Below are 13,404 nucleotides of genomic sequence, written 5' to 3'. Positions count from 1 at the left end.
CAGCAAGGACAATGACAGAGTCATACTTGTACTTGCTTTGGAGTGACCTGAGTGCTTGCGTTATGTAACGGATCCTGGCACCCGACAGGCAACTTACAGTGACCTTCTCCTTGTTCAGTCTGGTGAGCGGGACGTCAGTGTGCCGGACAATAGAGTCCCCTATAACAAGTGTATTTGGTGTGTTGTTTGGCCTTAAGGGCTGTGACTGTGAGGCACACTGATTTTGTGAGATATGTGATTTGTGGGTACTGTTGAGGGGTGGCTGTTACTTGGATATCTGCTTAGGAGGTCTTTGCTGTTTAGGCAGATTTTTATTTAGAGCCTCCGAGTATGTTTTTGTGTGTTTGTGTGTTGGGTATGCAGATGCAAGAGGTCTGTGTGAGACTGGATTTGTGGTGTGGGTGGTTACCTTTTCCTCCTGACTGACTGTGCCAGTCTTGGGTTGAGAGAGCTCTGCCTCCAGTTTGGCTGTGTAACTGCATTTCTCACATGTATTAGAGTTTGATGGAAGGAGGAGAGGGTTGTCTGTGTACATAAGGCAATTGTAACATTGCCTCAAAATTCCCATACTCACCAGCTGGACTGGAGAGTAACCTTGAAACTGACCCTTGGACATACCAGATTAGTATAGGGAACTATTTTTTTACTGATCAGATTAGGGAAGGGAACTGATTTTTCACTTGATCAGGAAGGACCAATCGGGAGCCTAATACTTATGAGAAGTCAAGGAGGGTGTAGTGCTTTAGTTAGTTAGAGTTTCCTTATAAGAGCTGAGCAAGTGCAGGGCTTTAGAAAGAGAATAGAGTGATTGCTTTGTGAGTTTGAACAGTTCTAAGGGAAAAAGTGAAGAGAAGACTTTCTGGAGCCTGGAATAGTTTAAACCTGTTTAGGCAGCGCTGCCAGACGCTGCTCAGTGCGCAAAACCGCGCAAAAAGAGAGTTGTAGGGTTTTAAGAGAGAGAGAGATCAAGGAGTTTAGAATTGACCCAAAATGGCCAATAAAACTACAGCTTCTAGGTAGTAACCACTCCTCCAGGGACAGGCAGGCTGTTCAGTGTTAACCACTCCCACTGGTGAACACAGAGACTTCCCTTTAGCCCAAGCAAGCACTGGCCTTCTAGAAACTTCCAAACAGTTCAGAACAGCAAATCTGTAAATGAACTTTCTTAACTTTCAGAAAGTGGGGAAAAAAGCAAATTTTTTTTTCTTTTTATTGTAGTTTAAAGGTAGCAGAGATACACAAGCAGCAAAATAATCACAACAGTGCAATAAATGACCCCACACTTGAGTGCTAGGCCAAAATCAGGTAAAATGCAGTTTTTAGAGAAAAAAACGATTTTAAATTAAGTGCAACACAGGCAATGCAGTAAACAGGCTCTAGATGTGTTCCAAGTACTGTTACTGTTACAGATATAAACTTTAGCAAGCCAGAAAATGCCAAAATGTAGGCGGCAAAGCAGTAAAACTTAATAAAAAAAATCAGAAGAAAATGCTTAAAATCACAAAAGTGATTCCTTTTCTTCTCTCAGCGTTTTCTCCCCTTGGTAGGTGCTTCAGCAACAACTAGCAAGCCTGAAAAGACCTGGACTACAGCCTCAAATAAAGTTAGATGGTAATGGCCACTAAATATTGCTTCTGTATCCTTGGCAAAAGTACTCAATCTCAACTAGAAGTTCTGTCAAACAGCAAAGCCAGATGCTGTAGTTCTAGTAGAACCTTTCACTGGCAACGTAATCCATCTTCATGGTAAAATTCAACATGGTAAAGAACATTATCAATTAAGATTTTGTCCTTAACCTATATCTCAGGCAACTAAAACAATGATTAAAAGGTCACACATACACACACACACACACATACAAAATCAGTAAAAACCAAAAGAAAAATCTAGCAAGGCTACACTTTCCATGGTGTGATTCCTTAAACCTCTTGTATTAGAGGCTTATATGCAAATGACCCTTTATGGACATCAGGTGTATGTTATGTGGCAATTCTGAATGTCCATGACTCTTCTTTTCACTACGGGCAAATGTTGAAAAAACATGCATTTTTTATCTAGTCATGAATTTCTGCACCTCTCAAAGCTGTGTGCCACAAAATAAGTATTCATTCCTAATTTTATTTTTTTTTATCCTAATTTGCCCTCATGGGGGCAGACATCCTGATGAGAGATCTGTCTCAAAATGCAGTATGACAGCCCTGATTTTGAGAAAAAGTAGCCCTACTATTTGTTGTCAGATTAGACTTCCATTCACTTAACATGGAAAACCTGAAAAAAACTGCCAAGTTTAAGTGTGTCTAGATCATGTCACTAACTGGTCTGCACTGAGTTTTACAAATGTTGTTTCTAGTAATGTACTACACATTCTCTGAAAAAATCTTGCAAAAGTGTCAACAAATTACTGATATACAAAAGACTTTTTACAAAGAGCAGTTTTGTCAGTTGCAGTTCCTGACCAAGTCTCTCCTCCCATCTACTATCCTTCAGTGAGCCAGAATCTCATACTTCCAGCTTGGGTAGGTTCAGCTATTTAGTGAAATTTACATGACAACAGACATCAAAGAAATTACAGCCTGGTATGTCACTAAAACTCTTCCCTCATATGTTTTTACTCATGACTTTTGACTAGCACTTTCTCAGGAATAAGGAGTTAAAAAATGAGAAGACAAATATCAATCCACAGATTAGCCCAATATATCATTTTTTTAAATATGCACATTAATAGGCGATATTTTTCTTGACTGGCTCACCAGATACGCAGTAGCAAGCGCCGCCCAAACCCTGCCCCAGCTGGTTGACGTGTCGCTGTTCTCATGAATAATCAACACAATGTGGTTTTCCAGCCAGAAAAGAAAGCGATTTCCATGTCATTTTAATGTTTTCCCTTAGCTTTTGCAGGGGGCAAGCCCCTGCACCCCTGTGGGGATGCTGCGCCCCCCACACCCCCCGCCACATTCCGGTAATAACGGCCACACAGGTAAAAAATGCACTCTCCAAAGCTAAAAATACAGCATCCATGGGACCAGATGACATCCCGGGCTGTGTACTACATGAACTTCAATATGAACTGGCACCTCGCCTAAGTGTCATGTTTAATCATAGCCTCGCCTAAGTGTCATGTTTAATCATAGCCTCACCTCAGGTTTCGTGCCCAATGAGTGGGGCAGAGCTACAGTTATCCCACTCCACAAGGGGGGATCCACCCTGGATCCCGGAAACTACCGTTCCATCAGTCTGATGGGCCTTATCTGCAAGGCCATGGAGTGTATTATTACGGAACTTATAAACAAAGAAATTGGCAACCTTCAAACACTGGACCCCACCCAGTTTAGGTTTGTGAAGGGCCGATCTGGTCTCCTGAACCTGACTGACTTCTTCAAATCAGTCTCCAGAGCCATGGACAAGGGTAAGGTGGTCCACACAGCCTATCTAGACCTCGCCAAGGCCTTTGACACCATCCCCCACTCTGGAATCATAGACAAACTTACTACGCTGAGCATTTATCCCTACGTCACCCAATGGGTTGCTAACTGGCTTACTGATAGAACCCACACTGTAAAAGTAACCCACACTGTAAAATTATCAGACTCCAAATCCAGCTCCAGATAAGTGACAAGTGGAGTACCTCAGGGTTCATAGATAGTTCATAGATTAGTACTAGGCTAACTACCCTTGTGGGCCATTTCAAGCCTAGCCAATTACCCCATGTGAGAATCAAACCCTGCACCTTGTGTCTGTAAGGTAAACACCTTAACCAATATGCCATCCTCCCACCCCATAATGCACTGGCCGTGTACCTTGTGCATGGGAGCTGAATACCTTAACCACTTTGCTATCTGGTCTCTCTAAACTTTGAATCATAGGCTCATAGATTAGTACTAAGCTAACTGCCCTTGTGAGCCATTTTAAGCCCAGCCAATTATCCCTTGTGAGACTCAAACCTTGCACCTTGTGCTTGCAAGGCAAACACCTTAACCATTAGGCCACCCAGATCAGGAAAGGGACATTTCCCTCACACAGACTTGCACACACACCAACCCCACTCACCCACACACACACTCAGCATTTGCAGGATTCAAACCCCTACCTAGCTATAGTTATAGGGTTCAGTCCTGGGACCACTCTTGTTTGGCATCTATTTCTCTGAAGTACAGGCCAACACAGGGACTCTGGCTAACAAAGTTCGCAGATGACTGCAAACTGGGAGCCATTACTGACTCCCCAAATGATGTGGATACTCTATAAAAGGGCCTTACAGAAACAGATGCTTGGTGCCAGAGCCATGGGCTCAAGCTCAATGCCAAGAAATGTATAGTTATCCTCTTTGGGAAAAAACATGTACCCGTGAATTACCATATGGGTGGCAGGACACTAAACACCGAAAGTGTGATAAGAGACTTAGGGACACAGGTGGACAGTGGTCTCACCTTTGATAACCACATCGCCACAACAGTCAGGAAATCCTTCTATGTGGCACACCTCATCACTAAGGGCTTTTCATCCAGAAAAAAGGAGGTCATTGTCCCACTGTACTCATCTCTCGTTAGACCTATTGTAGAATACAGTGCCCAGTTTGGTATGTACCTCTCAAGACATCTGCAACAACTGGAAAGGCCGCAGAAATACCTCACTAAAAGAATCACAGGCCTAAAGCAGATACCCTAAGTTGACCGCCTTAAAAAACTCCAACTATACTCTGTCGCATATCGTCTACTCAGAGGCGATCTCTGCTTAACATACAAGGCCATGTAAAACCCAGAGCTGTTGGACATGCTACACTTAAAGAAATCCCAATCCCTCAGAGCCACACGCTCCAGGGATCTAAACCTTGTCATCAAAATAAACAAAACATGCTGGAGGGAATAGGTTCCTGTCCCAGAGACTCCCCAGACTCTGGAATAGATTGCCCATACATGTCAAGCAGAGTGCCTCTTTGGCCCTCTTCAAAAGGAACCTTGATGATTGGATGGGAGAAAGGAAATTCACCCCGGGGATCACGTCAGTCACCCTGCTAGACAGGGGTCCAGGGAAGTAAATAGTTTGGGAATAAATAGCCAGGGAATTGTCATGGCTAGGGTTGTATAGGCCCTAGGGCTGATAGCCTAGTACCAACCTATGAACCACTTGGATATACCGACTCCTGTGGGGGCGCTGCCCCCCTCACACTCCCCGCCACTTGGATACACCGACCAGTACTGTAATGCTGTAAGTGTACTTAGTTCTCTAGTTACCATGTGTTTGTCTTGTCTACCATTTTCATTATTATAGTTTAACTGTGACCTAGTAGTGTAATGCTCCATGACACAGTAACGTTAAATCTTCACCCAAAGGAAGGGTATATTTAGACATTGGCATGCTATGCATGTTAGCCCCTAGCATGATGCATACAATGAATGTAGATGAGCAGCTGAGTTAGTGTCAGTGGCTAATATGCATAGCATGCCAATCATGCCTTACTTCATATTCGGGTTCACTCGTCAATCATCTAGATCACGCCCACTCCTGCAGGAAACTGAAGGTGAGCCAGTAAAGTACAACATCGCCCATAAATAAATTTACTTTGGATTGCTTTATGGCTGCTCACATGGTTATTTTTACTTAGTAAATCTGTCATTGCATAACAGAACCATCTTATGTAATGCCAAGCTGAAAATTAAAATAGTTGTGTTTCTCCTACCAATTAATCTAAATGAGTCTGTCCTGAGAGGATGACAGATATGCTTGCAAGTGTACAACTAAGACAAGCTGCCTGAAGCAATCATAACAAACTAGTGGGTCCGTACCTCTCAAGCTGTTAGAGCAAGAAATCTGGACAAAGTCATACATAAAAGTGGAGCAAAGGCCCAAAAAATATGGACAATTTTTAAATATTGCTCTTACAAACCTAGAAAGTTGATACAATAACAGGTTTTGCATTAGCATGAATTTTCTGAAGGGTATGAAGTCTGAAACTCAAATGTCGGTCATTATTTTCTAACTTCAATATTTAATGATTTCCCACTAAGTTGCCAGAAAACCTCAATTTTGTGAAAAACAGACCAAAATATGAGGCAAAAATCTGGACATTCTGCGAAAATCTGTCCAGATGAGAGGTGTGAGTGGGTCCCATAAGAGGCTTGGGAAGCTGTTAAGCATATCTATCATCCTCTCGGCACAGACTCATGTATAAAGCTTCCAAATCAGAAACTTTCCAAAACAGCGTTACTACTAATGTATTAGGCTCACAAAATAAAACTATGTGAACTGGTATCCCTTTTACGAATCAGATTTGTAAAGTACAATTCATGTCATTATTTATTCATGGAAATCCAATACCTTATTCGAAAATCGTTATGGATTGTACTATGTCAGAGCATACATGTAAGCCAAAGGTTGGGACACTGGTGTGGACTGTAATAATGTATATGTTTTTTTGTTTAATTTTAAATACACAGACCTTCCCAAATATACACGTGTAGAACAAATATCTATATGGAAATACAGAAATAGAGCTCATTTAAAACATGTGTGTATATGTGTATACACACACACACACACCTCGTCAGCTAGTGAATTCTCAGTTGAATTCAAAAGGACTTTAATGTCAAATGTAATGAAACTGTTGTTGTTCACAATTGTTTATGTTTTAAATTATCTCTACCTGCATCATTAGCCCTTCTCTCATATTCCTTTCCTTGCCCTTCTCTTCATACCCGATTTATTTTTCTGCAGTGATGTTTATCTCTTGTATATATACAAATGTCAGTTTATAGTATTGCACTCACTGTGTCTGCTGGAGTCGTAATAACACTTAAATATATGCCTTTTCAACAAGTGATCTATATTTTTATTTTTTTAGTCCTACACGGCAGATTCAATCTGTGTCACTAGCCTGGATACAGGTCAAAACAAGGACTATTTAAAAAACTTAAATAAAATTAATCTATTGGATGGACAGATAACAGATTACATTCAGTGTACTGGCCATTACACTTATTTTCAAACATGCATAGTTATCAAGACATGTGAGAAAGATGCCTTGCAGTAAGCATGTGCATATCAAAAAACAGAGTTGAAGTACAGAGGGAAAGCACCCTGTGGAGGTGACCAATATTAATTAACAAACATGAGCTATCAGGATTCAGATTACAATTAATATCTATGAAGCTATTTGACACAAATAAAATTATCAGAGTACACAGCAACATTTCTTCTGAAGTGCAGGGTTGACACCACCTTATTTCAGCAAGAAACACAACAGTCTTATGTCTCTGAATGACTTCAGAAATCATAACATGTGAGGTCAGTTGAATAACAATGACCCAGAGTGTTTTTAGTAGGATGGGAGAGGCATAGTAAGGAAATGTCAGTGATTCCATCTAAAAGGCAACTGCAGACATTGGGACTCCTATGTAAATCAGCATGCTTCACTTTTGATAGAGACAATGGAAGAACGAGTATGACAGAAGGTAATGGGTTTGCAGATGTCACAGATAGCCATGACCCCTCACGGGTGTCCCGATTGTGTTGTCTGATGACTTCAGACAGGTATCACTTCAAAGGAAATAAACAGTATTATCAGACTGGGTCTTGGGTAAGGGAAAACATGCATTTTGCTCAGGTTCTGATTTAAAATACAAATACATCATCACTCCACCTGAGCAATGCGTGGATATGTACTTAAAACATCATTCAGCATATGAGCAGACCATACACATTAACAACCATAAAAACATGGCCATTTCTGTAGAAATCATTTATACATGGCTACTATTACAAGCGCAACCTATGTTAGGTCAATATGTCCATATCCATGCATGAAAATCTACTACAGTGATTCCAGTGTGTACCATTTGGCCATTGTTTACACAGCAATAGGTCAGTCTGCAGTTGCCTAGTGGCTGTCCAGTACACTATGACAAATTAATATATATTCATACAGACAGCATGTACCAGTGAGTCCTGGTGCATTTCCCAATTTTCCAATGACCACTGCTATGCCAATAGGGGACAATAACAACGAACAATCACAGATAAGTAACAGAAACCTGGTTCAAGGCTCCAGAGAGCAACCCAGCACTACCAGGATTCAACTCATACCATTCTTTTCGGCCCCAGAACTTGGACCGAAATACTAAAGGTGGGGGAGTATCCATTTTCATCAAGGATACCCACACCTCCAGGTTAGTGGCACTGCACGAGGCAGCGGAAACCATCCATGTGCAGCTAACAGTAGGTAAAAAGTACAGTTTTGTACCTACCATAAATGTAGATGTCCGATAGACATGCAACTGCAGTCATAACATGTGGGTTGTCCTGCCTCAGGCAGCCCTCGGTCAGCCGGATTCCAAAGTCTGGGTCCGACGTCGGCTGATGTCGCATTTCTCTCCGACGTCAGAGCGGCTGGAGTACATAAGCATCAGCCGACGCCATTTTCTTCAGTGTTTCTTGCCCCAGATGCCAGGTGCCCTCCAAGGAAGGCTGTAATCAAATTGGAAGACAAAAACAGGATTCCAAACAAATAAATGAGCAATAAAACAAATACACCATAACAGATATCCCCAGCTAAGAGTAACAGGGATAGGAGTGGACCCTAGGCATAGAGGGGTATGGAGGGAGGGAAAATCCGACTGCAGTTGCATGTCTATCGGACATCTACATTTATGGTAGGTACAAAACTGTACTATGTCCTTCAAGAATGCAACTGCAGTCATAACATGTGAGTAGAATACCATAGCTTAGCTGGGGGAGGAGGTATGCACTAGGAAAGAGATGGTGTGGCAATCAAACCTTGCAGGACTGCCGAAGCAAAGCCTGCTCTGGATCTGGAATATAAAGGGAGATTGTAGTGTTTGGAGAATGTATGCACGGAGCTCCATGTAGCAGCTTCTAGAATGTCCTTGGTAGGCATCCCTCTTAAAAATGCTGTAGAGGTGGCTGTAGCTCTGGTGGAATGTTGTCTGACATTGGCTGGAACAATCTTTCCATGAAAGGAATAACAGAATCTGATGCAATGCCCAATCCATTTAGAAATAGTCTGTTTTGAAATTGCTTTTCCTTGGACTGCAGGGGCGTAAGCTACAAAAAGTTGTTCAGACTTCCTACTGGCCTTGGTTCTGTCCAGGTAGTATCGAAGTTGTCTGTGAATGTCCAAGGTATGCAAAAGTCTTTCCCCCTTATTCTCAGGATTGGGAAAGAAAGCAGGCAGATGAATGGCTTGATTTAGAGAAACCCTAGATACCACCTTTGGCATAAAAGTAGGGTTGGTCCTTAATGAAACCCTGTCTCTGTGGAAAATAATAAAGGGTGGTATTACCATTAGGGCCTGTAGCTCTGAAACCCTTCTTGCTGAGGTAATTGCCAACAGGAAAGCTGTCTTCCATGAGAGAAATTGTAAGTCAACTGAAGCTGCTAGCTCAAAAGGAGGTAGAGTCAGTTTTTCTAAGACAAAATTGAGGTCCCAGGCTGGCACTGGGGCCTTTCTTGGTGGCTTAATGTTCTTGATTCCCCTGAGGAACTGTCTTAGTAAGGGGTGAGAGAAAACAGGAGGATCAGTGTTGTATCTAGCTGAAATAGCAGATGCATGTATCTTTATGGAAGAATATGAGAGGCCGTTCTTTAACATATCTGCCAAATATTCCAAGAAAAGTGGGATGTTCAGCAATGATGCATCATGTCCCTTGCTGATAGTCCAATTGCTGAATCTTTTCCACTTTGCTAAGTAAACCTTTCTGGTGGATGGTCTTCAAGCCTCTGTTAGTATCCGCTGAACTTCCTTGGAGAGAGATAAGCTGAAGTTATTTATGGGATCTCCCAGGCTGTTAGCTGCAGTGTCTGTAGGTTTGGATGCGGTGTTTCGAAATTGTGTTGAGTCAAAAGTAGAGGCCACTGAGGGAGGACCCACCTCCTGGTGTGACATATGCTCCATAGTAGTGGGTACCAGTGTTGTCTTGGCCAATCCGGAGCTATTATGATTCCCTTGGGCTTCTCTGCTTTGATCTTTTGTAATACTGAGGTCATCAGTGGCAGAGGTGGAAATGCATAGATTGCTAGGGAGTTCCAGTTGAATGAGAGGGCCTCTCTTTTCCAAGCTTTTGGATGGTATGTCCTTGTGCAAAATTTTGGTAGAAGATGGTTGAGGTGAGAGGCAAATAGGTCCACTTCTGGCTTGCCCCATGTCGAAGAGAGTTGTCTGAAAGCCTTCGGATGTAACCTCCACTCGTGTGGATCTGTGAAATTCCGGCTTAGGCTGTCCGCCAACACATTGTCTTTTCCTGGAACAAACTGGGATTGTAACTGGATGTTTAGGCTCAGTGATTTCTCCCAAAGCTGCATTGTCAGTCTGCAAAGGGGGTAAGAGTGGGTGCCCCCCTGCTTGTTTATGTACCACATCACAGTGGTGTTGTCTGTCCGTATCATTAAATGGCCTTGCTGGAGTTGGTGTTGAAAAGCCTCGATGGCATGCATTACTGCCAGCATTTCCTTTTGGTTTATATGCAGATGTGTTTCCTTTGGAGACCATTGTCCTTGTATACACCTGCCTTCCATGTGCGCCCCCCCAGCCAAGGTCTGAGGCGTCTGTAGTCATGGTCTGTGTTATCTGTGTTTTTTTGAATGACATACCTGTGTTTTCCTGGCTCACCGAGGCCCACCATAGGAATTCCTTTTGTAGGCATGGAATGAGTGGTATGATTGTCTCCAAGTTGTTGCTGTGTTGAGACCAAATGCTTTTTAGGTACCATTGAAGCTTTCTCATGTGTAGTTTTGCTAATGGAACCAGTAGAATGCAGGATGCCACGTAACCCAGGTCCTGTAGGAATCTCCTTGCAGTCATCTGGGTGAGTTTTGCTAAACCTTTGAAGTAATGAGTTAACTTCTCTTGCTTGTCTTCTGTCAGGTAAGCCATCTGAGAGGCTGTGTCTAGTTTGGCTCCTAAGAAGATTATTTGCTGGGATGGCTGCAGTCTTGACTTTTGGAAGTTGACTGTGTATCCCAGAGCTTGAAGTAATCGTATGACATAATCCAGGTTTTTTGTCAACATCAATTTGTCGTCCGCTTGTATGAGGCAGTCGTCCAGGTCCGGGTAAATTTGTATACCCTGGAGCCTGCAATGAGCAATTACTGAAGCCAGGCATTTTGTAAATACTCTGGGTGCAGTAGATAAGCCAAATGGCAATGCTGAGAATTGATAATGCTCTGGCCCTGCAAGAAATCTGAGGTATCTTCTGCAGCTGTGTCTGATAGGGGCATGCAGGTATGCCTCCTTGAGGTCCAGAGTAATCAGCCACGACTCCTTGCCCAGCATGGGAAGGAGTTGCTGTAGAGTCAGCATTTTGAACTTTGGTACTATGAGAAAGGTGTTTAATGCAGACAAGTCCAGTACTGGTCTCCACTGAGATTCTTTTCTTGGAACAAGGAACAGTCTTGAGTAAAACCCCTGTTCTTGTTCTTGTTGTGGAACTCTTTCTATTGCTTTCATTCGAGTCAGCAGAGTGATTTGCTTGATAGCCTCTGCCCTTCGATTTGGTGGTAGGTTTGGCATGCCTTGTTTTCTTGGTAAGGTATGAAAATGAAACCTGTACCCTCGGTCTATAATGTCCAAAATCCATTTGCCCTTTGTCAGTCTGTGCCAGTTTTCTGCAAACAGAGATAATTTCCCGCCCAAGGGAGCTTCTAGTTGTTCCCTGGTAGGCGGTAGTAGAGGAAAGTCATTGAGTTTGTGGTTGTTGGGCAGGTGAAACCCCTGCGTCACTTCTTTGGTTTCCTGGCTGCCATTGTCGTCCCCTGTAAGGGCCTCTGTATTGGCCTCTTCCTCGCCACGCCTGTTCTTACCCCTTTGAAACTTTTCTGGATTAGGAAAGGACCAGTTTTTGAAGGCCAATTCCTACTGAATCTGGGGGGGTTGAACCTGGAGGAAATCTTTCACAGTCTGAACTGATTTTGCTTTTTCTTCGATGGTCTTTAACACATCCTTAGCATTTGCACCAAAAAGCTTGTTCTTTCCCAAAGGTGCATCCAGAAGTTTTGCTTTTACATGATCTGGTAGAGGTTGATCTTTTAACCAAGCATGTCTGAATCACTGCCCCTGTCATAGCTGCCCTACATGAAGCTTCCAGTGCATCATATCCACACTGCAGGAAGTGATTGCTTACTTGCTGAGTGTTATGTACAGCTTCCTGCAAAGTCTTCCTGTCTAAAGGATCAGGAGAAGCTAATGTTTTTTGTAAATCTTCTAAGAGATAATCCTGATATTGTAACATATGAAAAGGCAATTTAAAGCTCTCATAGATAAGGTAGTGGATGTGTAAACCTTTTTGCCCCATCTCTCTAATGACCTTGCTTTCCTGTTGGAGGGCAAAGGATTTTTTGAGGTGGAGGCTGAAACTCCTTTAGGCCCCTGTGAAATAGTTTCCAAATCAGCAGTATGGGCCCTGAATAAATGGGAATGAGTTTCTGGGACCCTGTAATACCTGTCTGGCTTGGCTGGAGCAGGAGGAAGAGAATCAGGGGTAGCACTAGAGTCAGAATACAAATCATCAAGAACATCAAGTACAGGAGGAATAGCTAAGGGCCTGTGCTGAGGCTTCTTAAGGAAAGTCCTAAGGCGTTTCCTAGAATCAGAATATTCCTGACCCTGCCACTTGAAATGTTCCCTCATGGTGTGCAGAACTTCTCCAAAAGAAATATCCTCAGGAGGGGAGGCCGAAGGGATGGAATCTTCTGCATCCGAGTCCTCATAGGTCTGGAAGAGCTCTTCCTGGCTATCAGAGTGGACAGAGCCCTCAGAGTCTTCATCTGAAGGAGTAGGGTCAGAGGGTTCAACCCGGGCCTTTATCAGGAGGAGGCTGGGATGCTCTCTCAGGATGGGCCTGTGAACCTCTAATCATGGAAATTAAATCAGCAGCCATGGACATAATTTGTGTCTCCGGAGTCGGCTGAGGTAAGGATTTAGAGGTAATATGCTTTGTTTTGCTGGCTGCCTTAGCCCTAGTGTAGGCCTTAATAGACATGGCCATAGGAGGCCTGGCAGCTCCATGTGCAGGAGTGACCTTGTCGACAGCAATGGTCTCGGGCATTTCCTCGGTTTCGGTATCCGGAGGAAAGTCGATAACTGGCGGAGTAATGTCTGGAATCGGAGTCGTCGGTAATGCGGTGTCTTCGGTTTGGAGTGGTGGAGAGACCGTCTCAGAGGGAACCGGAGCACTCGCGCTAGGTTTTGGCGTGGAGTGGGTGGTAGACGTGGGCCGAGGATGTCGGTCCCGGTCTTTTCGCTTTTTGGGAGTTTGCGATGTCAGAAGATCTGACGGCATGTTGTAGGCAAATTTATCGCCGAAAAAATCTTCAGCGAACTCCACCCGGCGCCTGAGAGTGCGCTTGTTGAAGCGAGCACAGGCTACACAGGCCGAGACGACGTGGTCTGGGCCC

General features: G+C 43.4%; 1 protein-coding gene across 1 annotated transcript in view; it reads right to left on the bottom strand.

Annotated features, from left to right (window-relative positions):
• The window catches only part of RPS6KB1 (ribosomal protein S6 kinase B1), a 1,830,003-nt gene that overhangs the window by 1,393,324 nt on the left and 423,275 nt on the right, over window positions 1-13,404 (bottom strand). The gene's annotated exons all lie outside the window — the stretch shown is intronic.

Source organism: Protopterus annectens, chromosome 13.part0 (assembly GCF_019279795.1).
Source record: "Protopterus annectens isolate FY-2018-M chromosome 13.part0, PAN1.0, whole genome shotgun sequence".
Classification (NCBI taxonomy): domain Eukaryota; kingdom Metazoa; phylum Chordata; order Ceratodontiformes; family Protopteridae; genus Protopterus; species Protopterus annectens.
This window is presented reverse-complemented; position numbering and strand designations above follow the sequence as displayed.